Source organism: Nothoprocta perdicaria, unplaced genomic scaffold, assembly GCF_003342845.1.
Source record: "Nothoprocta perdicaria isolate Ctin4 unplaced genomic scaffold, notPer1 scaffold_152, whole genome shotgun sequence".
Taxonomy (NCBI): domain Eukaryota; kingdom Metazoa; phylum Chordata; class Aves; order Tinamiformes; family Tinamidae; genus Nothoprocta; species Nothoprocta perdicaria.
This window is the reverse complement of record NW_020454672.1, coordinates 793,508-818,494: the sequence shown is the minus strand read 5'-3', so window position 1 is coordinate 818,494 and position 24,987 is coordinate 793,508. Positions and strand designations below refer to the sequence as shown.

Genomic DNA, 24,987 nt, shown 5'->3' with positions numbered 1-24,987 from the left:
AAAAAAAAAAAAAAAAAAAAAAAAAAAAAAGAGAGAGAGAGAGAAATTTAATATTGAAATGCTTCTAATGATATGTTAAAAGCATAATGGTCTAGTTTTCCATTGAACTGACATTTCAGATATTGTTCAGTCAGTTTCAGGATAGAAGAAACCATTAAAAACCTTCAATCCACAGCTTGTGTTTTTTCTTTTACCTTAGGCTTGGATCACAAACCAAGTATATTAATTTGTTTAACCTTGAGTAAAACTGTAAAATGCATGAAATACTGACCTTAAGGTCGGGGGATTTTGAGGATAAAAGGTTCAATTTCCTCTATATTACAAATTCACTTTYGGGGTTTGGACAAAACAAAGACTATCAGTTGATCTTTGTAGAGGTCAAAGACAATATCTTTTGTCCTTTGCAGAGGTCAAAATACAGTATTTTATATGCTTTGACTACTTATATATAAAGTATAAATACCATTTTTGCATGCATACAGATACCACTCATCTATATCGTAGCTAACCTGCATCATTCAGGCATAACTCAGGTGATGTTTAATTTGAAATATAGACCTGGTTAATAAATATTTATGAATTTGCAAAGCCACTTTGCCAAATCTTTAACTTACTGATGAAAACCATTCCCAACTTTGAGGCACCTKGAAATGCCCTAAGTTCTTTCCCCTCTCCTGCCAGGGCTGAGTAACTCAAAGCCAGGCTCTGATGTGGCTGATTTCTGAACCAAAAAATAGTAATCATGGGGACACCATAAAACAATAATATTCAGGGGATGAGGAAAGCTCAGTTACTTCTTTATTCCTTCTTAGGAGCAAAAGCAGAACCTGCTCACCCCTATTACTGGTTCAGGGGTACTATGGATGATCATCGTAGGAGAAAAAGGAAAGTTTTAGACCTTGAGACCAGTGTTATGCTAAGAACTTGTTCCGACTTATTTGAGGAATTCAAGATTTCCTTCTCCAGTACAACTATTTACATGGAAAATTTAAATATATATATATATATATATATATATACACATTTCTCATATAAATCTAGCTGTGATGTTGCCTCCAAATACCTAAAGAACTTCAGGAATTTCCCAGGATTTTGGACACTTGCTCTATCTGGTTTTGTACAACACCAAAGACATAGATTTCACAGTCTCTGTAGGTCCCTGTTTCAGTGCTTAACCATCCTCACTGTAAATAATTTTTCCTTGTATATAATCAACATGTCCCTTAATGTTAACTGGTTTTTGTTGCTTCTTGCCCTTTTGCTGTGCATCTCCAAGAGGAGATGTTTGGCTTCTTTTTTTAACTTATGTATTAACTTTAACTTATGAATGGCAACTAGAATCTTCTCACAGCCTCTTCCTCTCTAGACTGAACAAATCAAACTTTGTCAGTTTTCTGTTGTACTCTGCAGGCACAAGAACCTTCTACCAGCTTGATAATCCTCCAGTAAATCTATTTCGTGTATTGGAGAACCTAAAATTAGGTAAAATACTCCAGATGCAGTCACATGAGTAATGAGCACAGGAGAATTAATGTTTCTTAATACAGAAGGCTTAATACAAGGCTTAATACAAGGCTTCTAGGAGGCATTCACCAAGATGTTTTGTTTGTTGGCTTTCTATCTGATCCTGACCCCTTGGCTCCCCATAATCCATTTAAGAGTGAAAGTCTGCACATTAGAGCTGTTGCTCACACACACACAGACCCACACATAGCATATTTCCCTCTTACCCTTCTTGGAGGACCTCTATATGACTCGCTTGCTATAAAGAATACCCTTCCATATTCATCTTATCACAAGGATTACTCTATTGCTGGTTAGAATAGTTAAAAATAAGTTATCAGACTGGTGGTTTTTGATTTCCAAGATTCTGATCAAAGAGACATGAGAAAGTTCACCATACAAGTAACAATTTCAGATGSAGATAGTAACTGTAATCATTCATTCACAGCTAATACTATCTTTGTGTTTTCCATTTCTGTTTTCCTCTTTTTACTTGCATGTGTTTGTGTATCTACAAGGCTGTGCATGTGCACATGTCTTTGTATGTGGCGTGTTTTTCTGGGAGGGACAGGGAAATTAATTTAACATAAATATTTCGTTTCAGTTCAACATGCAGCAATTTGAGAAATATTGATCTCCTGAGGTAGCACATTTCATTTAGCAAAAGTGCAAGAAATTAAGCTGATTTTGTTAGTGATACCATGTTTGTAACTTGTGCTTTAACAAAAAGTGGTAGGATTTTCTCCTGCAGAGTTGAAAAGAAAGAGTTTGCAACCACTACAGAGAGCTCTAAATATAGTGCAAACCATGAAGCGCACAATAACATCAAAATAATCCTGTAATCATTGTAGAGGTACTAAAGGGATAGGTCAAGAGAAGATCAGTAGCAACACAAAGCCAGAAGGATTTTATATTCTGGGATGACGCAGCTATATCTTTTCTGATTTAAACCTCATTCTTGGATACAACAATTTCCTAAAACAGATACCCACAGATCTTGCRGAAAATACTGAAAATTCCATCACAGTCTTCATCAGCTCATCAAGAACACTTCCAGTTTTGTATAAATTAACAAGCACAAAAACAAATTCTAAAACCTCTGCCTACTGTGTTTTTGGGACAGCACTTCCCACACTGTGTATCTACGCATCTACATAAATTTGAAATTAGGCGAGAAGAAGAAAGAGGTTTCTTGAAGACGAGCATAGGGGCTCTATTTGTAGTTCTACCTGCTTTGTGATCTTTACAAAGACATTTAATTGCTATTAACCTGGCTTTCCTCTGTCAGAAAAACAAACAAACAAACAAAATGGTACTAAGTACTAAATAATCTATCTGTACTAAATAATCTATCTGTAAAGAGGGAGTTCTAAAAGCTTAAGTATCTAATTGCCTTCGTTGCAGGATGAATTCAAATCAGTAATAAGTAGTTCATGAAAGAGACAGCTCTCCCATAAAACAGGTAGAATAGAGAGCTGCCAGACTCTATAATTAGATTTTAAAGAAGGGCAGAGGCCCAAGAGAGTGTATTCACAATTCTGCAGCAGCAAAACAAATCCAGACCAATCTCCAAAACAAGCAGAATGAATTGATTTTTTTCTCTTTTCCCCATTTCCAGGGCAYTTTTTACCCTAATCCATACATAATCCATACCTGCATAATCCATATATTCAATCCTCATATTGTGTTTCTATTGACAATCTTCTATTGACACAGTCCATCTCCTCTTGATCTGCTCCTTACACCAGCCTTTTTCCTCTCCTTGAGTGGGAGTTGTGCATGCAGCTGGACCATAAACTGGACCATGCCAGAGCGCTGAAGAGAAGGCACCACATTGACAGCTGCAGTGACAGATTGGTATAGCTGGGACAAAACCTCATAACTTTGGTGGGGAAAAAAAAAAGGAAATAAGATTTTTTTATCTTTCTAAAGAGCTTGAGCCCAACAGACTTCTGCAAATTTGTACAAGATTATTCGTCTGCAAGCAGCCAGGCAATTGGTTCCTTTGCCACCAGAATAATAACTTAAAAGACACATACAGTGAAAGCACTTGAACCGAGAGGAAAAAAAAAAGAACAAAAAGCCACACTGTTTAGTTCATGAGCATCTACTCTGATACCATTTCTCTACAAATGTACTATATGACTCATACTGCTCAGTCGAGATGATCTTTCCTTCTGCCCTGAGTGCTAGCGTTATCCTGGTTGACTGATTTTAGTCAAAGTATTTATAGTTTTATGGACTATCCATATTCTATTGAATTTCCTTCTTTTTGGAGCACCGTTCCCGGTTTTAATTGCTCCTGCTATGCAATGCACCAGACCATGAAACTGCTTGGTATATGGCAACAGAGACATTATGCAAATAACAAGCACAGAACATTACTTCTTAACTGGGACACATTAAAACAAATATGTGATCAATTTGAACCTATCCACCCATACTTATTTCTAGTTAAAATTTTAATTTGGGTCATTTTAATTTGGAAACCATGACCATCATTACGTACATTTTAAAAAACATCAAATAAAATGSTGATGAGATTTAGAGTAATACAACAGTATATGTATTAGCATTTAAAAGGTAAAATCAGTTGTCAGCGACTTATTACCATGTTTTGGGAAAACCTGACTCTGGGAACTGTAAGTCCAAGTTAAAGGCTCATCTTCCAAAACAGTCAGCCTTAATTTCTAAAGCACTCTCTGCAATATTCAGTTGCAGTCTCATTTTACTTTAAAAGTATCTTTTTTATTTTTTATGACACAAGATGAGTCAGCCCCAATATTCCTAAATGAAGGAGGCTCTAGGCATCCCTCAGATATATTGCTTCAGACTGTTTGAGGCCTTAAGAAGGCAATGCTGAAGTAATTTAAATTAATTTCATATTTTCAGGAGTTTCCTTTCACAATTATACGAAGGTATACATAGACCTTGATGGAAGGAAAGACTAAACGATAGCTCAGATGTCAAAACACCCATTCTCTGTCATGCTGCAAGCCTCAGGATCACAGAACATGCAGAACCTTCATCAYATTTACCGAAGAAACACAAATTGTGAGATGAAGAGGGGAAAGAAGTCATTTGCTTTTTATTAAATAGAAAGTAAAAAGACAGGAAGTCTCTTCAAACATCTAAAGAATGGCTTCTCAGCAAACAGCCCTACCTCCACTTAGAGGCATAAAACAGAAGTCAAGAGTAGCTTTGCTTGCAGGTTGCAGCTGCAAGACTACAAGAAAAATGCTTCAAGAAAGACTCAAGGCTTCTCTGTACATACATAAAGCAACCTCATATAAAGCCATTTTAAGTTAATTTAAAAGTAAATAGTGTCTGTCAAAAAAAAAAAAAGAGAAAAATAAAAAAAAATGTATTGGTTTTGGTACTCTATTTACTTTTACTTAATGTATAGGAATAACTTCTTATTTAAAAGAATGTATTAGTTGTGATGTTTTTTACCCAAAAGTAAAGGTGGATCTAGAGAAAACCCAATGTTTCTCCAAGCAAGTTGCCAAAGGAAGTGCTGTGTTCAAGGTATCATAGTATCACTATGGGTAAAACTTCAACTACTCTATAGTAGGTGCTTTTATGTTTGAATTAATAACAGAAACTTGCCCAATATCTGATTTGGTGAAGGACACAGAAATGTCAATGGCAAAAGATCTATAGAGAATGGGAGATAATTATGATAAACCTGAAATTTCAGTGAAGATATCATTCAGCTAAGTGTTATTAAATTTTGAGGGGATAACCTTCCTGCCTCTAGACAAGGAGGGCCCATCTGTCTTGTTCCAGGATGATTAAGGTCATCCTCATGAAGTAAAGTTCTCATGGAGGCCCCATTARCACCTCTCAACTGACCCACCAAAGCACTTCATGCAAAGTGACTTAGATCAAGGCTCTGTCTCAGACAGATCTAAAAGCTGTATTTAGCAATACTGCCTTAGCTCCTGATCATGGTATTTGGGAAGGGAATGGGCCGTAAACATTCATTTAGTGTTTAGGTCTCTGATCTAATCTCCGCTTTCCTTCAGAAATGTCCCCATGTTTGCAGCAGAGTAGGTATCTTCAGAAAATAACAGATTTTAACTGGCTTTAGCAATGCCACCTTCAGGGACTACTCTGAGTGTGGATTTAGAAACATTTGAAGCAAGAAGAAAAAAAAATCCAGTTCACATTATCTTTTTTAAAAAAATGTATCATCATCAAATTTAAGATATCTGATATATTTGTTATATAAGGCTTACAGTACTTTATATGAGTTAAAACAACTTTACAATATGAGATATTTGAAAAATCTGACTTGACCCTACAATCAGTGTTACTCAGAAAGATAAACTGAAAAAATAATTGTTATGGAGTGATGATGCTCAAACACTAAAAGTTAAACTAATTTACTTTCTACTATGAAATGATCAAAGCAGGTAGTATCTTAGGTTTTAGCCTCCTAATGTCATATTGGATATAAAAATTTCTAGGTGAAAGCTTTTGCCTAACTGAGCTTAATGGTAAAAACACCATTTTTCTTCAGTGAAATCAAAATCTAAGCTAATGTTTCTATTCAATATTAGGTTTTGGGTTTGTTTTATTCTCCTGGAGGTATTTTGGGGGCTGAACTAGATGATCTCTGAGGTCCCTTCCAACCTTAAGCATTCTATGATTCTATGATTCTATGATTTATACCACATGCACATATGTAGTCATCTGGTTCATGGAGATAAGGTAAATCCAGTGCAGGTTTCCAAATAAGGAGGGAATTTGGCCTTTTTTTTTTTTTCATTTTTTTTCATGAAAATTGCTTATTCTTTTATATTTTAAATACATTAGAAATATTATTGTGAGATAGAAATCTGCAAAAAAAAGTTGTTACTTAAAACTACTTATACAGACAGATATCATGTTTTCAAGATGGTTTTGTATTTGAACTTTTAAAATTACAGTAGCTCAATATCCAGAAATCACTTAAAAAAACAGCAAGATTTAAAGCTTGCATTATCCATAGACTTGTTGACAAAATCAAATTGTCTCTTTGACTTGAGAATTCCCATTTCTTCTTAACCATCGATGATTTTACTTTTCTGCATTTTTTTGATCATTAGAGTTATTAACCATGGGCTGATATATTTTTAAAACAATGTAAGCCTGAACAAGAGTAGCACAACGGAAAGATCATCTCAACATCAAAAGTCATCTSAAGAACTGGCTGAGCATTTCTAACTGAAAAATATTGTGTAGTACATTACTGTGTTGCACAGAGGTATATTCTATTTCACATACTTATATTTTTTTTTCCAATTGACTTTTTTTAACCTATTTTACTGAAAACATCTACACTAGGACATGCATAMATTTGTATGTATATAGATGTTCTACAAAAATATGGACACTAGCATGCATAAACATATGTCTACATATTTTGCAAGCACCTCCTTGCAGCAACTAATAACTTAYAATGGCTACTATATGGAGTAATCCWAAATTAATATAATGAGTGAGCAAGTATCAATTAGCACTGACCTCTGTTTGGCAAGGCGAGAAAAGACCAAGACTACAGCTACAGCTGAAAGGCATATTCAGGGAGAAAAGAATATGAAATACAGAAGAAATCTTCTTTAGAGAGGCTTCAGAAAGAGAGATGTTTAGAGAGGTCTAAAACTATGGTTTTAGGAAACTTCTCTGGTAAAATAGGAAAAGTAAGAAAATTAACATTAATCCTGTTTCAGCATTGTAGTCATTAGGAGAAGAGCTGGCAAATACCTTGGGCCATTTGTCCATTTGTTTTGGCTAAGTATGTACAGGTAGATATTTTACCAGAGGTATTAGGGTAGTTTAAGTGGTTTACTGTAGGGATTATCTCAGATTTCTCACTGAAGTCTTTCAGGTTTAGGAAATCTGGGCATTCTATGGGTGACTTACAAAATAAAACATACTAAYATTGCCACTTTTCCATTTTTACAAGTTGGCAGCTGGAATTTCATCGGTTTTAGAGCTTCTTGAAGACTGCCCTCTTGTTACCCTCATAACATTGCATTATGCTACTGAGGGAGAAAAGGGCAAGCCTTTCAAGCCTTTAAATCTTGAAGCAACTGATTACTATCCATAAATGAACTTGCTACAGAGAAGGAAAGCTACACTTTGCACTGCTAAAATGCATTAAACTGGTATTGCCGTTTACATCTTTAATTCTTACAGATAGCAATTACAGAAAATTTTCAAAGTACAATATCAACATGACAAGGCAGCACAGTTTTGGAGAATAATCTAACCATGCAGAAGGACTGAACCCAGGATGAGTATTAGCAGAGTGCTAAAYGCAGCTCTACCATATGCCGTATGCAAGTAAAGAAAGCTCCAGGGACTACTTTRAGAGAGACAAGTGCAAAAAAGAGGACTGCAAGATGCAAGACTGATTGATAGTCTTTTAAAGCAGTAGCAAAGGGTCTTAAAATTCTCCTTTATTTAAATGAAGATGTCCCCACAAACTGAGTACTGTCAGGAAATATTTAAGGGTAGAGTATCCTTGTGAAGTTGGCAGATTTAGATTAGGAGTGCAGAGAGGTGCGTCAAACCAAAAAAAGAGACAGATTTAAGAAGCTGGACTAAAAATGAAAGGGAGGAATGTCAAAAACCTCTCRGAAGATGTGAATGATGCTAAGAAACATGACAGCAAAATTATACTTGCATGTTTTTCAACAAATATTTTCCTATTTTTATTTTTAACCTGGTATTTTCAACTTCATGCCAAGGACAGACAAGCAGATCTGTCCAGATTTCTATCCTGTTTGAAACAGCCGTGTGGCAATTTCAGCAAACTATAATATAATGTCCCAAGAGGAGAAGAAGAAGCCTTATTGCCTTAAAACTCTTTGTATAAGCTTGGATTAAACACTGAAATACATCCTCTGGGGAGTGCTCACACTCTGGCAGATGGGCAAGATGACCTATGAGGTCTTTCCCCATCGTTAAGTTAGAGCATTCTGTCATTTCTAAACATGTTTTTTCAGCTGGAATTGGATATAGAAACCCAGAGTAGAAAAAAAAATATATTATCTAAAAAGTGAATAAAAGTTAAGACGGGGCAATTTTAACAATGAATTTTCTGGCGCCAAGTATCATGACTTAGAGGAAATCAGAGAAAGTAYCACAAGGCATCACTCTGAAATATGACTGCAGCTATAGAAGACTGTGAAATGCAGTTGGTCTGAGACTATACAGTCTCTTTCAGTATTGATCTGCAAATATATTTCGTGCTGGGTAACACACACAAATCCAAGAGGCTGCTAATCTTATGCCATACTGATAGTGACCTGGTTGAGATGGGGAGAACTCYGCACTCTGTGGATTTACTGCATGAAAGTGTATAACTAAAAGCCACTTAATCCACCAAATGAAATGTCTCAACCTTCCTCACGGACTCAGGCAACACTGACCTCTCGCTGTCACTATATTGAACAGTAAATGTGGCAATCACAGAGATGTAAAACCCAGAGTGTCAGAATTGATCTACCAAGATTGAGGAGATGGGCTTGCAAATCAATTGCAGGAACTTCAGATATTACAACAACCTTTTGTGTTGTAATGTCCCCCACAACACTTGAAAATTAAGTAGTTCTTAACCTCAAGGCAGACTCCGACTAGAAAAAAGGAAAGCTCTTCAKGAGAGATCTTCAATATTCAGATGCACCTTTTGATTACTAGGAGGGAGAAAGAAAAAGTGTAACCTGATAGACTAAGCTGTTATGCACTATGTACCTGGTGATAAGGTGACAGCCTTAAAAAAAACAACATTTAGAAATGCAGAAGGAGCTGGCTACTTAATACAGGATGTGGGTAGGTTGCAAGCATCCAGATCCAAGCCTACAGTGCTCAAAAGAGTCAACATTAAGTACTCAGATTTCCTCTCTGTCCATACAACATTGTTTTGACTTAAGATGTAAAAAAACCAACTCAGTGCCTGTTTGATATTGGGCCTCAGACCCCTTTGGACGGATCCATTAGTGAAGCTCAAAAAACACCTCGTGAGCACTAGTTGTACAAGGCAGAAGGTTGCTTGCAATTGAAGGAAAGACTCGCTACTTCATGCACCTGTCTGATCAATCATCTGAGATTCAAGTTCATATCTACTACACATTTGAAACCACTGCAGCTCAGACTACATGACCAGGATGTGGGACAGGTCCTCCCCTCCTGCCCCATCGTTCTAGGATCCATTCCTACTTTATCATCAAAATTGAGTGTTTTTAAAGCAGTCCCTATTCAGTAAATCCTGATGCCTGACTTAGAGACACTATTCACAATCTGGATGGGAAAAATTATTCCCATCTTTCCAAACGATGGGAAAAATTATTCCCTGTCTTTCCAAAAGACAGTCACTTTCATGGTGCTCATTCGGAGTGCAAATGTATAAAATTCCTGCTGCCAGCCTGACCCTGATACTAAATAAATGTTGGGTTGGGAGGGCAAGAAATGAGAGCATCATGTGCTTCTGAGGAAAGGGAGAAAAATGACATAGAAAATTTTGCAGTGAGAAGAACACAGAGCCTGCAGGAGGCAGYCAGAGTTTTTAGGGCATCTGGAACAAGAAGAAATCAAGACACTCCAAAGTTAAAGTCAGTCCATCTTTCATGTGCCAGTATATGCACTGTGACATATTTTGAAATGTCTGCTTCAATTACAGTATAAATTCTTTACTCCTACAGAAAAAAGAGTCCAAGCATCTTTTGGTATCAGCCCATCAAGTGCCAAAGGCAGTCAGATATATTCACTTATTAGCTCAGGGCTGGGCAGGTAGAGTTAGTAGCTGCATATCTCTTCAGACTGTTGACATTACGCTTGACAGTTAACAGTCCAGGTATCGATTTCTTCTCCACAACATTGATACATTTTCATTTCAAGATGCCCTGTCAAATTCATGCTTTACTTGAAATGAAGATGCATGGAAGAAAGCAGGATGCTCTGTTCTTTCCTCTCCAACACTCTCTAACTCACCTATTCCTATCAGCAAAGACAACATCATCCAGTACCTGCAATAGTATACGGGAAAATAAATATTTCCAGGGCACATGACACTAATAATGATATGTTATATTTGCAAGCTCAACATGACTAAAATTATTAACTAATATATATGTCAATATCGTAGACAACATTCAACTTTTTCTCCTCAATAAACACAACACACAAATGTCATATTACAATATGTCATTCTGCAAGAAGCAATAATACTTGTGACATTTATCTTTAACAACTTCATTTGATAAATAATTCCTCATTTACAAGCTCTACCTCAATTATACGCATTTTTGAAAACAGCAATCACATTTAGTATAAGCAAACCCTGTTTCCAATCAAACCTTAAGGTAATGATACCATAAAAATGTCAGCAATATCTGTTAACTTTAACTTCACTATGTGCTTTCTCCCTCAAAGTCACCAGCCTTTCTTTAAAGGCTGTAGGGAAATAACCATCCAGGAGAGCTGAAGTCAGAGATCTGAGTTTATTCAGCACAACAGGGAAGTTCAGGCTATCCATTTCTCCCTGCAAACACACAAAAAAAAAGCCTAATAGGCTAATAGGTTGCTAATTATTAAGATTCTGGAAAACTTCACAATTTTAATTTAAATACATGACCCAATTTAGAGATACTGCTACAGTTTTCCTTACCGGGACAAAAGAATAATATGCRTCCTGTTCACGTTGCTCAATAGCTGAAATTGTTTTCAGCCAGAAGAGATAGCTGGCGATATCAGACATTTCCGAATGCTCCATACCGCCAGCTGAAATATTAGCAGCACTGAGGTGAGGCAGCCGTGCAAAAGGAGGACTTTGGATGTGTTACATAAAGTTCTTAATTAGATCTCTGGTACAAATTACTATCCTAAGAATAAAAAGTTAATCAGAAAGCCTCTGGAAGGATAGCAGGGCAAGATTAGAGCCGAGACAGATGTTTCACTTTGGGATAATGACACGACAGCTTAGCTAGATGTTGTTCCACTATTCAGGAGTGAAAATAAATGTATGGAAATTAAAATGTTTCCTCTGTGTAGTCCCTTAGGACTAAATTGTGCACTGCTGTTTATCCCTAGTGGATTTTAGGAGCTCTGTAGTTATTTGTACTCAGGTCCAGCTGGCACCCAACTCTTAAACTCCTCTAAAAGTGTAGCCAAAATACGTTCACAGGGATAGCAAGCTAATAGAGTTAACATGAGACAAGGGACTTAGGAGGACTTTTGGTGACAAAAAATAAGCATGAAGACACAAAATTTATGTAATATGACTAAATCCAAGAAAACGCATTCTAACAGCCAAAGGATAGAGATGGATGATTTCTTATCTCTCCCCAAGAGATACCATTTCTATCTCTGTTCCTAAAAGTATGTCGAACAGCTTCAATTGACTTTTCTCTTTACCTTTTCAGATAAGCTTCTCTGTTTGCCTGTTTCCCCATACTTATGGGTGGCTTTATCACACTGCAGAGAAAAGAGCACTTCCATCCATCTGTGAACAGTTGTGTTGGTTGTAGCTGCAGAAAATCCAGCACCCAYGTGAGTCTTAAAGATCTCAAGAGATCTCTTAATGGTCTCTGAATCTCTGAGTTGCTACTAAAGTAGCATGGCAAAATGTAAAAAAAAGTAGAATGGCAAAAATGGCTAAGATTTCAGAAACTGCTGTCCCTTCCTTTATGCCCTTTCCTAAATTGTTCTTTCTCCCATGATGAAAGGAAAGACCAGGAGGATGATATCCTGGAAAGAAAATTTCTTTACACTCCATAAGTCTTTACCTTCTCATAAAAAATGAATTGCTAAAAGGAAGCAAGAAGTAAATATTTGTGGAGAGAGAAAAGGAGTGAGAGGACAAATATTGAGAACTACATGATAGTCAGGGCAAGGGCAGGAAACAAGTGTGAACTCACCTTTCTCTGTCTGCTAGTAAGAATCCTTTTTAGGACACCAAATACTTATGATCTGGAGTAGGGGGCTAACCAAAATTGACTGAAAAAAATGTCGAGGGCCAATCTGTTTATAAAATACAGTCAAGTTTAGCAAGTGATGCTGATAAAAAGGAAATTAAAGAAATTAAAGGAAAAGCATTAAAAATGTGAAAGCTTTGCCTGTTTTAGGATTTTTATTTCAAAAAAAATTATTAGATGGTTTCACAATATAGCCAATTACATTTCTTCAGCTCCTACCAAAAAATAATAATAAAAAAAGCATCTGAAAGGACTCAAAGAAAACATCACACAGATTCATAAACTTGAGGTGGGGGAAGGTGGATTGAGAACTTTTGGGGGCTTTTTTGTTTCATTTTTTGTTTTTTAATAAAATTGCTACACAGAAGTTTCTACATTAAAGGTCCTTAGGATTAGCTTTTAATCTAATTTCTGAATATAAAATGAAGATGTAATTTACCTGCAAACACATATTGTAGATAACATCTTATTTGAACAACTGAACAGATCCCGCTAGTATAAATTCTGGGATCTGTGAACTGCATGTACCCATGCACAGAAAATAATAATTCTTTTCATTTAAAACTCCTCTATAAGCCTTCACTACTGACAACTGATTGATTTAGTATAAAGGCTTGGATAGACCTTTGGTTTGACCCTGTAGAGCTGCTGGGATCTCCTCACTATACAGTCAATACCAGCTGCTTCTCAGAAAAGTGGAAGTCTTTTTATCTATCCATGTATGTATGTATGTATGTATGTATGTGTCTATCTATCTATCTATTTATTAAATAAAGTAAATAGCTAACTCTTCATCAACCTGAATGGCGAATGACTAAACCCTTACGTTGTAGGACGTAAATCAGATCTCTTATTGGGAAGTGGCTACGGTGAGAAGAGCTACATAATGCTGCTTCTTTGATTTGATGTATGATGGCRTCAATTAAGGTACATTTCAGGAGAATTCCCATCACTTCAAACACAGATTTTAAGCAACACCTAGAGGTTTTACAGTATCTCTTCAACACCGCTATAAATAATGTAATATCTCAGTTCAAGACAGTAATGACAAAACATGAATAAAGAACTCATGATGAATAAAAATCAAAGTATCATTAGTGATGATGTACCCACATCATATAAAAGTTTATACAGTCTATATCCAAAGGCACAGTTGTACCAGGTAGCTCTTATATTTTTACAGGCAAAATACTATTCCAATTTCTTTTACGTCTTTTCATGTACAACTTCATTTTTAATGTGTATTTATTTCTATGAAAACAAGCACTCCTACAAATCAACTAAATGTTAAATAATTCAACCAGTGAAATTACATTTTATAATTTGATATAACAGATCATCTGGGAATACTCTTCCATGTCTCCAGCAGGGTATTTTAGAAATTACTTAACTGTACCTCACCCTTTTCATTTCTCCAAGTAGATTACTGCCTTCCTATGAAATATTCAAACATTCAGTTTTTAAATAAATTATAGTGGGGAATAGCTTCTGTAAAGCTTTGGTGGAATGTGTCCAACAGGTTGCTTTAAATACTCTACTTTATTAAAACCAAAAGACTGACATAACTGAGTGGTTCATACCTTATTTTACATTATAAAAACAAGAAGAATGTAATGATGTAGTTTTATGTACATGTGCATTTATTTACAGTTGTATAAATGCTTGTGTTGTTATCTCTGAAGGGCTTGGCTGGTTATTTTTATTATGATTTCATTCAAAGAGAGGTAAGAATATAGTGATTTCTGARTTCCAGTCCAAACCCTCTGCATCACTGTGGCTCAATTTCTACACCTGAAAAGCAAAGGCAGTAATTTTGTTGTATAATATTTTCAGACCAACTGGAATCCCACTTCATTAGCATTCCTTGCTAGCACTGCCATAGCTAAAGATCAGTTGTTGCATCCACTAAAATGTCTTTTGTGGATGTGCAATTCTTTTGGCAGAGTGAATACAAGTGCAAGATGCCAGCACAAATGGAATTTTTCATTCTTCCCATCTTCTGCCAATAAATAGCAGTTTTCTTACTCATTGTGGTTTCAAGATAATGTAAAAACAAATAAATACAAATGGGAGTAGAGTTTCCAGTAAGTTTGACATGCTCAGCTTTGAAAACAGCTTAATGAAGATAAGACAATTTTAATGAAGATAATGACAATTTAAATATGCACTTTTTTGGAGACAGGAGGGTAAATTTCTCTGCTTTTTCTTTACTTGCACTTAAGAATGGAAAAGACAATAGTATATACAGAAGAAGAAGAAGGAAAATATTTTAAAAAGTACCTAAGTACCTAATCAGTTCATTTAATTGTAGTTAGTTTTAATTGGTTTAGTCTCAACAGAGTACTTAACTTTTGAGCTGCCTAAAACACAAAAACATTCAAAGTATTCCCTGTAATACAAAGTCCCACTACCAAGAATGAGTGCCCTGTGTTTAGGGTGCAGGTTGTAGTGGTTTGCACAAGATYTCTCTACTTTGTGTCTGCAGCTAGAACGGTCATTACAGCAAGAGGCTGACGGATGGAGCAAGTGCACTGATGCAGACCGGCCCCTTTGGGGCCGACCTGCCCACTGAGCGCTGCCTCGTCCCTCTGCCATCAAATGTCCATGCGTTTGGGCAGATCGTCCCACTGAGCGCTGCCTCGTCCCTCTGCCACCAAATCTCCATGACGTGACAGTTCTCCGTTCTGTCAGGTTGGCCGAACCCTCAGGTGCAAGAAGCAACGTGATGAGATAGAAACTGGCAGAAAGCACATTAAAGTTATTACCACCTGAGGGCAGATCCTGGCAAGTGAACCACAAGGGAGAAAAAGACCTCCATCTGGAAACAAGGCAAAGAGCATACAGGTAAACACAGCGAGGCCAGTACTGCTTTGGCAGTTCTTCTAAAATGTAGGAAAATAAGGATGAGGTATGAAAAAAACTTAACGTAGAAGGAACGGAGTTCTTTGAGAAGAAGGAATCGGAGGAAGATGAGATGACAGAAAACACAACCTTAATTCTCTCCAAGAACAAAAAATGTTTGGAAAGGGAATTGCATAAAATAGAGGTCAGCCCTTTTGGTCAGAAAAGACCTTGGGAATCAGTAGAAGATTTAATTCCCAATATGAATATAGACAGTTTTTATTTGTCTATATATTGATTGATTGATGTTCTAGATGCTTGACTGCTCTGCAGAATTCTTCTGCAATTCTGCATTTCCATCTGCTGTAAAGAACAGATCCATTCCTTTCTGGACATGAAAAATTTGTCTGTCTGCTGTCTGAAAATTTTCAATTTGAGTAGCACAATATTTTAGTTCTTGGTACTAAGACCAGTTTAGCTAATGGACAGAAAGCAATGCTTCAGTCCAAAACTATTGGCAAATGTAACCTCAAACTTCAGCACCAATTATCTAAAGAGTAATATATCAGTTGTGAGTTTGTACTCATTACACAGACTTAGATGCCATTTCGTTCAAAAAGAAGATCCACTGAGAATAGTCATGACAACTCAAAGAAAAAGAAATCTACAAAAGGTAATATATTTTTGCAGATTTATATCAGAAGTGATCAGATCACTACAACTTTTATATCTTTAAAGTCTGATCAAGAAAATAGCAGCCCCAGAAGCAAACAGAATATATCATGACTGTTTTCTCCATAGAGTATATACATGATGTGTTACAGAATATTTTTGAGTATGTTATACTCAAATTGAACTGCTACTCTTCCTCGATGTATTTCTGTAGACTACTTTGAATCATTAATGATTTAAATAATGGAGCTATTAAGGAAAAAAAAATAGTAATTATCATTGTAACCTCTGCATGTTTTCATTTGTTGAAAATACTGTAGCCCAGGATTTCTAGAAACTCCCAATGATTTATGTGTTCCCTGTTTAAGGATGCCTTCTAAGTGAGTGCTTTCCAAAAAGAGACTCTCAAAAAGAGGGAGTTTTAGCACCACCTTTCCCTGTTAAATTTATTTATCCATTTTTTTCCATTTTTCACCTCCTGCACAGATCTGGCCCACCTGTGTCCCAAATCTGTTTTCAGTGGTTACTCATCTATATGAAATTTCTGCCATAATTAATACTTCAATACTGTTGCCAGGACTGCTAAAAAACCATTCCTGAAAGACTGGATCAATGGGCACAGGGGATATAAATTGTCAGTAATTAATATTATTACTGCAAAAGTTTTCAGCTATTTCACACACAAACATTCATGCATTAGGATGAATGGCCGAAAAAAAAAATAAAAAAAAAGAATTTCAGCTGAACTAGGATTTATGCAAACATTTCACACATTCTCAGGATAAAAAGTGTGTATTTACTTCTCCATACCCGCTTTTCCCACTCCCAGCAGAAAGAAACACACTGCAGTCTCTCTAAGCCTCAAACCAGCAGTTCTGCACCAAGAGTTCTGATATGTCAGAGACAACTATGAAGAAAAATGGTGATGAGCAAAACGCTTGGATCTTTTCTTTTGAAATAACTCGATATTCCTAGCAGCTTTAAACAAAGCCCTTGCTTTCCTCATCCTTAGAAGATGTGACCTGAATACCTGTCCTGCTTTGGTTTGTGCACAGCTGCACAACACATCATCTTCTACCTAAATCTATTAAAACATTACATGTTTCAGTATATATACATGCAAAAGCCTTGTATGTTGTGAATGTACACACACACTAATATGCTTTTCCTATTTTTACACAGAATCTTATATATATAAAACTCTATATATAATGAAATAGGAGTAAGAGGAGTAAGTTATTTTACTGCCTACTTATTAAATGACTAAATAAGAAGTTTTAGCTTTTTCTTTTGCCTGCAAAAGCCTGTCTCATTTTTTAATAACTTATCAGTTTGATAAAGTTAATTTCAACTGCAAAAGCTGACCTGTGACTTCTGCACTCATGTCCCAAAGATGAAGAGATTTCAAGGAGACCCAGATATGTCTGGTGGAAAGAACATGGGAATAGAAAGGGAGCGGGAACACCATGTCCGCAAAACTCTCAAATTGTGAAGTGAAACAATTTTTTTTCTGAGTTCTTGGAGGCAGCAATAAACTTAAAACATGTTTCTGCTCTTAGCGCAGGGAGGCCTCAGGTGCTGGAAACAAAATGCACAGATAAAAGGGGACTTTAAGAGCAAGTGCCATAGGAAAAGGTGTCTCCGGGCTGATCTCTGTGGCCTCCCGTGTCCTGTCGCTTGTCACATGCATCTGCCCTCAGCCTTGAGCTTGCACAAGAAGCTCTGCTAATGGACGTTAGGCCGGGCCATGAAACAGGACTCTTGGACATATRTATTTTTTTTCCATTTAATTTTCTACCGTATCAGTTCTCAGATGTAGCTCACGATGCAACCATAAAATAGCAGAACGATGAAAGAAGCAAAGAACGGGGCCAGGACCCCACTCCTTCGGCAGCCTCTCCGACGTCGAGCAGCTCGGGGGACCATGAAGGCACAGCTGCCTCTCATCTTGACAAAAGTGCCAAAATTACAAGATCAGCCCTTACATAATGGAGAAAAGGAAAAACACAGCTTAGACCTCCTACATACAGTAAATATTTAATGTGTTTGGATTTCAGGTAAGTAGTGACTRCAACATAAGAACTTAGATAAACCAGCAGACAGATAAATAGCAAAGCTTTCCGTGAGGGGGAATGCAACAAATTTATAGAGGGAATATTTAAAAAGAAAAATAAAGTTAAACTAAGAATCTCTAAAAGCCTCTGATTAACTTTTTCTTTCCATATATGTGTGCAGTACAGCTGTTCAGCAATATGCAGAAATCCATATTGCACTGRAATTTCCAGTGCAGCTGCAAGTCCATGGCACTACTCCATGCTGCTCGCATTTCAAACGTGTAATGAAAATCACTTGGCTGATGTTCTGTTTGACCAATTATACAAGAAATTGTAGCTGCTGAAGTAACCTGCTGCTTCTTGTAGAAATATTTAATCAGAAAGGTAATACTGAAGATTAAAAGGAGAATATATCTCAAAGAAAGTGTAATTTTGCTAAGTAAGATTTTATGCTACCTTCATTGCTGGCTCCTGTGACCAGAAGAGCTTATRCCTGAAGTGGACTTTAGAGAAATACAGGATTCTTTTGTTTGTGTTTTTTTGATAACTCACCTTAGATATTACAAAACCTGTGTTTTGAAGACATAAAATTTTACTCATGGTATAGAATAAGTCCTTTTGACCCATGGTTTTCCAACTCTCAAAACAGTCAAGTTTTCAAAGGTAGGTGATCACTGAGCTGATTCATCTGCTTAACTAAATAATTTGTAAAAATCACTTACATGAAAAAATGTTAATGAATATATATTAATGAATTTATAAAATGTATTGTAACAGCCTGTAACTTGTTCAAAGGCAAACACAGTCCCTTAAAAGCCAAGATGCTGCAAACGTAACTCCTTCCCCTACAAAAGGCCCATGCAGGAAACAGAAAGCTAAATGTATAGGAACTGTAAGTCCTGTGCTAGCTAGGAAATTCCTTAAGGGTTTTTTATTTGTTCGTTTTGTGAAGAACTCTCAACACTTTCACAATTGATACAAATACTCCAAGCTAGGAAAGAAAGCACCTTCCAAAAGAGAAATCTGCTGTTGAGACAAGCTTTACCTCAATCTTAGCCAGTGTTCAGCAAACAGCAATGAAAATATGTGCACTTTACTGCATCTTTGAAAGCTTCATTTAATGCAGTAGATTTCCAAATGGGAAAGGACAGCCTGTATTATCCAGTCTGATTCCTAACATCTTCAGCAAGTGTGTAAAGCAAGCTTTTGGTCCAGAGGATATTCAGTCTCTGTAAATCCTATTGAGATGCCACAAAACACTTCTAGCAACCTGTAACTCTAACCAGCCTACGAAAATCCCTCCCTCATCTCAGATACGGTGACAGCTTTATCCATAAGTGAATATGAAGAACAAAATAGCAGAGAAGTTTATCTACAGCAGGAAGACTAYCCCAAGAACTTATGTAGTTATGGCCAGTTACCAATGCTGCAAACAGACTTTCCCCTCCCCTCACAGCCTGCAATCCCCTTGCTCTGCTCCCTGCCATCCCCCCCAAAAAAAGAAAAGCCAAATCAGATGTCAAGGGAGAAAATATTCTTGGCTCCTCAATGCAACTAGAAAAAGCTTTGAAACTTGGGATTAATTATATGCAATATAAATCTGACACAACAAATTGTGYAAATTAAGCATTAACGTATTTACGGCTGAACAACAGCCAGCAGGAGCCCAAATATATGTACATAAACTATAAATCTTTGCATTTATCATTGGTGAGCACTGTATATGGCACATTTTTTTTCCCTTTTTAGTATTTACATGAAAAAGCATAGAACATCCTGGCACAAATACACAAATGCACAAATATGTTCATGATCTGTGTTATCACAGCTATTTCTCAGCTGGTTTTGCTGCTATCTGAAGTCACCAAAACTATTAGCACCGATGAAAGACTTGATACAGTAATACAACATTATACAAGAAAAGAAAAAATAATATCCACTGTCCTTTCAATCCCATCCAGCCCTGCCAAGCAGTGATACAGTATTTCCCTGGGCAAAGGTTGCAGAAGGTTCCCCATGAAACACAATGGGGCACCTGGGAGGACTGACTCATCCCCTGCTTCCTCAGTCTGCAGAGCACCCAGTCTCATAATTAGTAACGAGCATTTTTCCTTTGCTTTTGTTTTCTTTTTTCTAAACCATGTTTTTTTTTTTTAGAGAAAAACCGTGGGTTTTTTTTTTTTTCAGTATTCTTAGCTTTCCAGTCCTTTCATGAAACACTGTTCATCTTTCAAAGCTGAATCACATGAGCAGTCATTACATGAAGGAGTCCATAGCTGTCAACATATATTGTGAAGTGTTTCGTGTCATTTCCCATGGGATATGACCCTTACACTGCTAATGCGATTGCTAGCATCAATTGCTGGGGACTCAAAGGCCACCACTACAATTCTTTGACCTCCTCATTCCACCAAAGGTAACCTAAACACTATAAATTCAGTATTAATAATGCTTTCCTGGTTTTGGTAGAAAAAGTAGGTTAAATGTTGAAGGCAATAACAYATTGCTTTCTCAAGCAGCTGTCCAGAGAGGGATCAGCTATGAAAGGCTGTCACAGAAGAGGCTGAAAACTTCTTAAAGTCTTCTGTCAGTCAGTGGGACTAGATACACAAATCGTTATAACCCTGTATTAGTCATCTTGAGAAAGAACAAGCTAATGGCTTTTGTATTTCTGCGTTCTGCTTTGAAACGCTGTCTGCAATCTGTGCAGCTGTCGCTTAAAAGATGTACAAATGATTTTTCTTTTGGAAATGCAAGATAATGGCCCACCCAAGACAATATACTAGATTAGATGTATCTTCTGAAAACTTATGAATTGGGAGCTAGCCCATAAACCCACTGCTAAAAGTATATGAGCTTGAGATTAGTCCATTAATTTCTTTCTACCTTATAAGTTGCCTTATAAATTGCCTTATAATTCTACCTTATAAGTTGCTCATTCTGTGTTTCTTGTGTTTCTCCTCTTTACCTACTTCTGAATTTTAACTCTTGACTCATGGCATCTCTTTCAATAGTCTTTAAGAATTTGCAAAGCAAAACAACASAGAACAAATACAATTAAAATGTCAAATTATCAATATTATTTGGTACTTCTTTAACTGCTATTTGTGCTGCTATTTGTACTTCAGAGTACAAACACAGAGGGAGAAGATTCCCTTCACTRCCTAAGGCAATATAAGTCTATATAACTCTACTGCCTGGAATAACTTGCCAAAAATATGGCKAATCTTATGTTGGAGTCCTCAAACCTTGAACATAAGCTTTAAAAATACAACCAATAACAAATCATTTCTCTGTACTGTTAGAAGGGCAAGTGCTTATTGGAATAGACCTGCTTTAGTGATATATCTCAAAGCTAACTCATCTCATTCAACCGTGCAAAGAGCTCTCTAATGATATACTGAAATTTCTGCAACAGCTCGGAAGGCCTCCAAAGACAGAAGACCATTCTAAACTCATACTTCAGAATTTGGCTCTTCCCATTTTTTTTTTTAAGTCATACTGCATCTATAAAAGAGGATTTAGCTAATAAACCTTTCTAACACTGTCAAAGAAGAGCTCCATAAATGCGATTTATTTTAAATGACTCGCCGAATGCAAAAAAAATCTTAGATATTGTTGAAAAAAAATATATGTATTATATKTATAAAAGCAGCTGATATTGACAGTATAAGCTTTAAGAATAAGAGAAATTGTAAAGGAAAAATCTTTTGCATATATTTCCAAAATAAAACTTAAGTAGGCATTTTTAGGGCTAATGCACCCAGGATCCTTCGCACTATAATCATACATTACTGTGTTTCCATATAATGAAATTACACAAATAAAATGGCTATTTATTGCATTATCTGTCCAAAAAAGAAAAATGCTCAGAACTTTGCAGACAAAATCCTTCCACTTTTGCACCTGTCACCAGTCTTTACTCTAGAAGCTGAATTGACTGAAATTTGATTGACTTTGTTTTTTTTTTAGATCAGTCTCTGTGCTTATATATATATATTTATATATCTTGGGAATAGAAGAGCATATAAAATTTAACTAAATACTTCAGTGCTGATCTTTCTTTCTAAGAAGAAAAGACCATTTTCCAGATCAACACCCTCTCAAAACACCAGAATGTCTTCAAATTATATCCCTAAATTATGGGCCATAAGAGCAGCTCAGGAACACWATTTTTTTTTCCTACTATTATTCCTCGATTATGTTTCGATATATTCCATCTTTTATTTTATAAACAATGCAATGTCTTGTGAGCACTGAACACATCAGATGTAAATCACCATTTACCAGCTATTTCTCTGGCATTACCAACTTATCCAGGGTTTAAAAGCAATAATCATCTATGCACATGTACATACATGTACACACACACACACACACACACACACACACACGCACACACTTTGCACAGAGGACAACAAAAATATATATATATATTTGAAATAAACTGCCTTAAAATTGTATGGCATAAAAGTCACAAAGTATTTGCCAGAGTAGACTAGTTCACTCAATGCACAGAACATCACTTTGTGTTACATGGCTGACATAAATCATTAAAATGATTATAAGCAGGACTCAAGAAAGGGATTTTCCTACACAGAAAAAAAAGGTAGTTGGCATTAAGAACATGGAGTAAATACGGTTTTAGTGCAGATCCTAAAATTAGATATGAGGAAGGACTTAGACAGGAAAAAGCTAAACAATTTCACATGATCTACACACAAACACATGGCATTACAAAGGCATTGATAGCACTCAAGTATGCATATATAATCTGTATGCAAAACTAATATTAGAAGTGGCAAAATTAAAAACAAAAACAAAACATGCAGCTGCATTTTCCCTTCATATGTTCTACATCTTTGAAAATCTTTGCTGTCAAAGGGATTTTTCTTCAAGCTTTTTCTGAAAAAAAATGTTCAGACTCTAAGAAAATCTTCAGAGCTTTTCATAATTAAAAGAGATTAGTTTTARGTAATGGACCTTTAAAAACATACTAATGATGGCATTTATTCTGGCATAAATAGCCACATGTGCTTTGTTTATATGATTCATAAGAGAAAATGCATACTATATACTGTAGTCACATGCAATTTTTTGATTGCACCACAATACATAAAAAACCTAGGTTTCCAGGTGAAAATGAAGCTTCTTTATATATAGATTAATCATTTTCAGTCAACATAGCATCACTTTTACAGACCATAAGACAAGATGAAGCATAGCTATGCTATCTGACAACCCCTATGCCTTATTGCTTCCCTGTTCACTCAAAAACATATTAAAATCATTTCCATCAGAGAATTGATTTAGTCTCTAGAGAGGGGTCACTGTGGACTAAGGCTAGTCAAACTCTTGTGTACCTTATTTCAGCAAGTAAAAATACATTTCATAAATACCTTTACATATTACTGCTTTGCTTTGGTGTGAAATTAATAAAAAAAAAAAAAAAAAAAAAAAAGGAATTTGGTGTAGATACAATACAAAGCTTTTGAATAAAATTAAGTTTTCCAGGGAGAAATGCAAACGTACTTCAGTGGAGAGAGTGTTAAAGATTTTTAATATTAGCCTTCATATAAGTATCCCTGTGATTTTCATTTCACAGTGTTGGGTTATCTGGCATATGATCTTTCTCAGTCTAAGTGCTTAGAAGGATCTGCACACATCCTAGATCCTGATCATTGTATACTTCAAAACACACTGCCTGGCCATTAAATAAAAATCTACAGAACAGAGAAAGCTAAGTTCATGTGTATTTAAAGATTTCAATTACATTTGGAGTTCAAAGGAGGAGAAACTGAGCAGAGTTTTTCATAATAAGAAATCTAAACAAATAAACAAAGAACAMCACCACCAACAAAAAACACAAAAACCACAACCCACCTGTGTTTCCTCTTTAAAATATCCCTATTTAACTGCACACGAGCCTGGGAAGCAGGCTGTTTAGGGAAGCCAGCAAACCCCACTATCCCGGGCAGGGAATACATCACCCTGTCACAGCACCCTGGTGTGCAAGTCTGGAGAAGCTACAGAGACAAAGCCAAGTGTCTCTGACCAGCCAGCTGGTCCCCCATCCTTTCCATGGTCAGGAGCCAAACATCAGGCATCAAAACACATATATGTATACATTTAAATATATATATATATCTGTGTGTGTGTGTTTTCTCCCTGGGAAGTGCCACTAGCCAAAATCTAGACGGAGCACAGAAAGTTGCYGCCGTGCCCAAGCCCTCGCAACCTCTACCTTGCCTGGATGGAGAAGCAGCATCTCACCTGGCCCGGGTGGTGCCGGCCGTGGCTACAGGAGCACTCAGGCCACCACTCGCCCACGMTGCCCTTGGCCTTGCCGGCGGCTTTTGGGGGGCTCTTCCACCCGCTGTCCCACACCGGTGCCGCCACCTTGGTCCTGCTGATGGTGCCGGGAAGGAACGGGCCATGGCCATGGTGCTGGTGCCAACCGCAGACGCAATGGGCATCCCTCACCGGGGCAGGGACACCGCCGCCAGCGGTCCCCCGGCCGGGCTGCTGCGTCGGGGCCGCGTTCATGCCGCACGCGGGCCGCGTTGCGGCGAGGCGCTGCTCTGCGTGGCGGGCTCTGCGTGGCGGGAGCCCGTGCGCGCGGCGGCTCCGCGGCGGCGAGACGCGGCTCCTCTCGCCGTGGCGCCCGGCCACGGCATCCCCGCTGCAGGCAGAAGCAATCAATGCTCTGCGCAGCTGGCACGCGCGCCCGCGTCCCCCCGGGGACGGGGCCGCGGCGGCAGCGAAGCGCCCGAGCGAGTGCGAGCGGCCCCGTGGCTGCCCAACGCAACCTGACAGGAGCCGCCGGACACGCGCGGGTTTGGGGGCAATGCGCTCCCACAAACAGCACTGAAAAGACACAAAGCAATGAAGCTCTTTGCCCACAAATAAACAGACGTTTTATACGCATGCATATTTAAAAAAAAAAAAAAAAG

The 24,987-nt window shown here is 37.2% G+C and overlaps 1 protein-coding gene across 1 annotated transcript in view; it reads right to left on the bottom strand.

The window, feature by feature from the left end:
- DLG2 (discs large MAGUK scaffold protein 2) overlaps positions 1-24,987 on the bottom strand; it is a 597,632-nt gene that overhangs the window by 377,316 nt on the left and 195,329 nt on the right. The window lies entirely within an intron of this gene.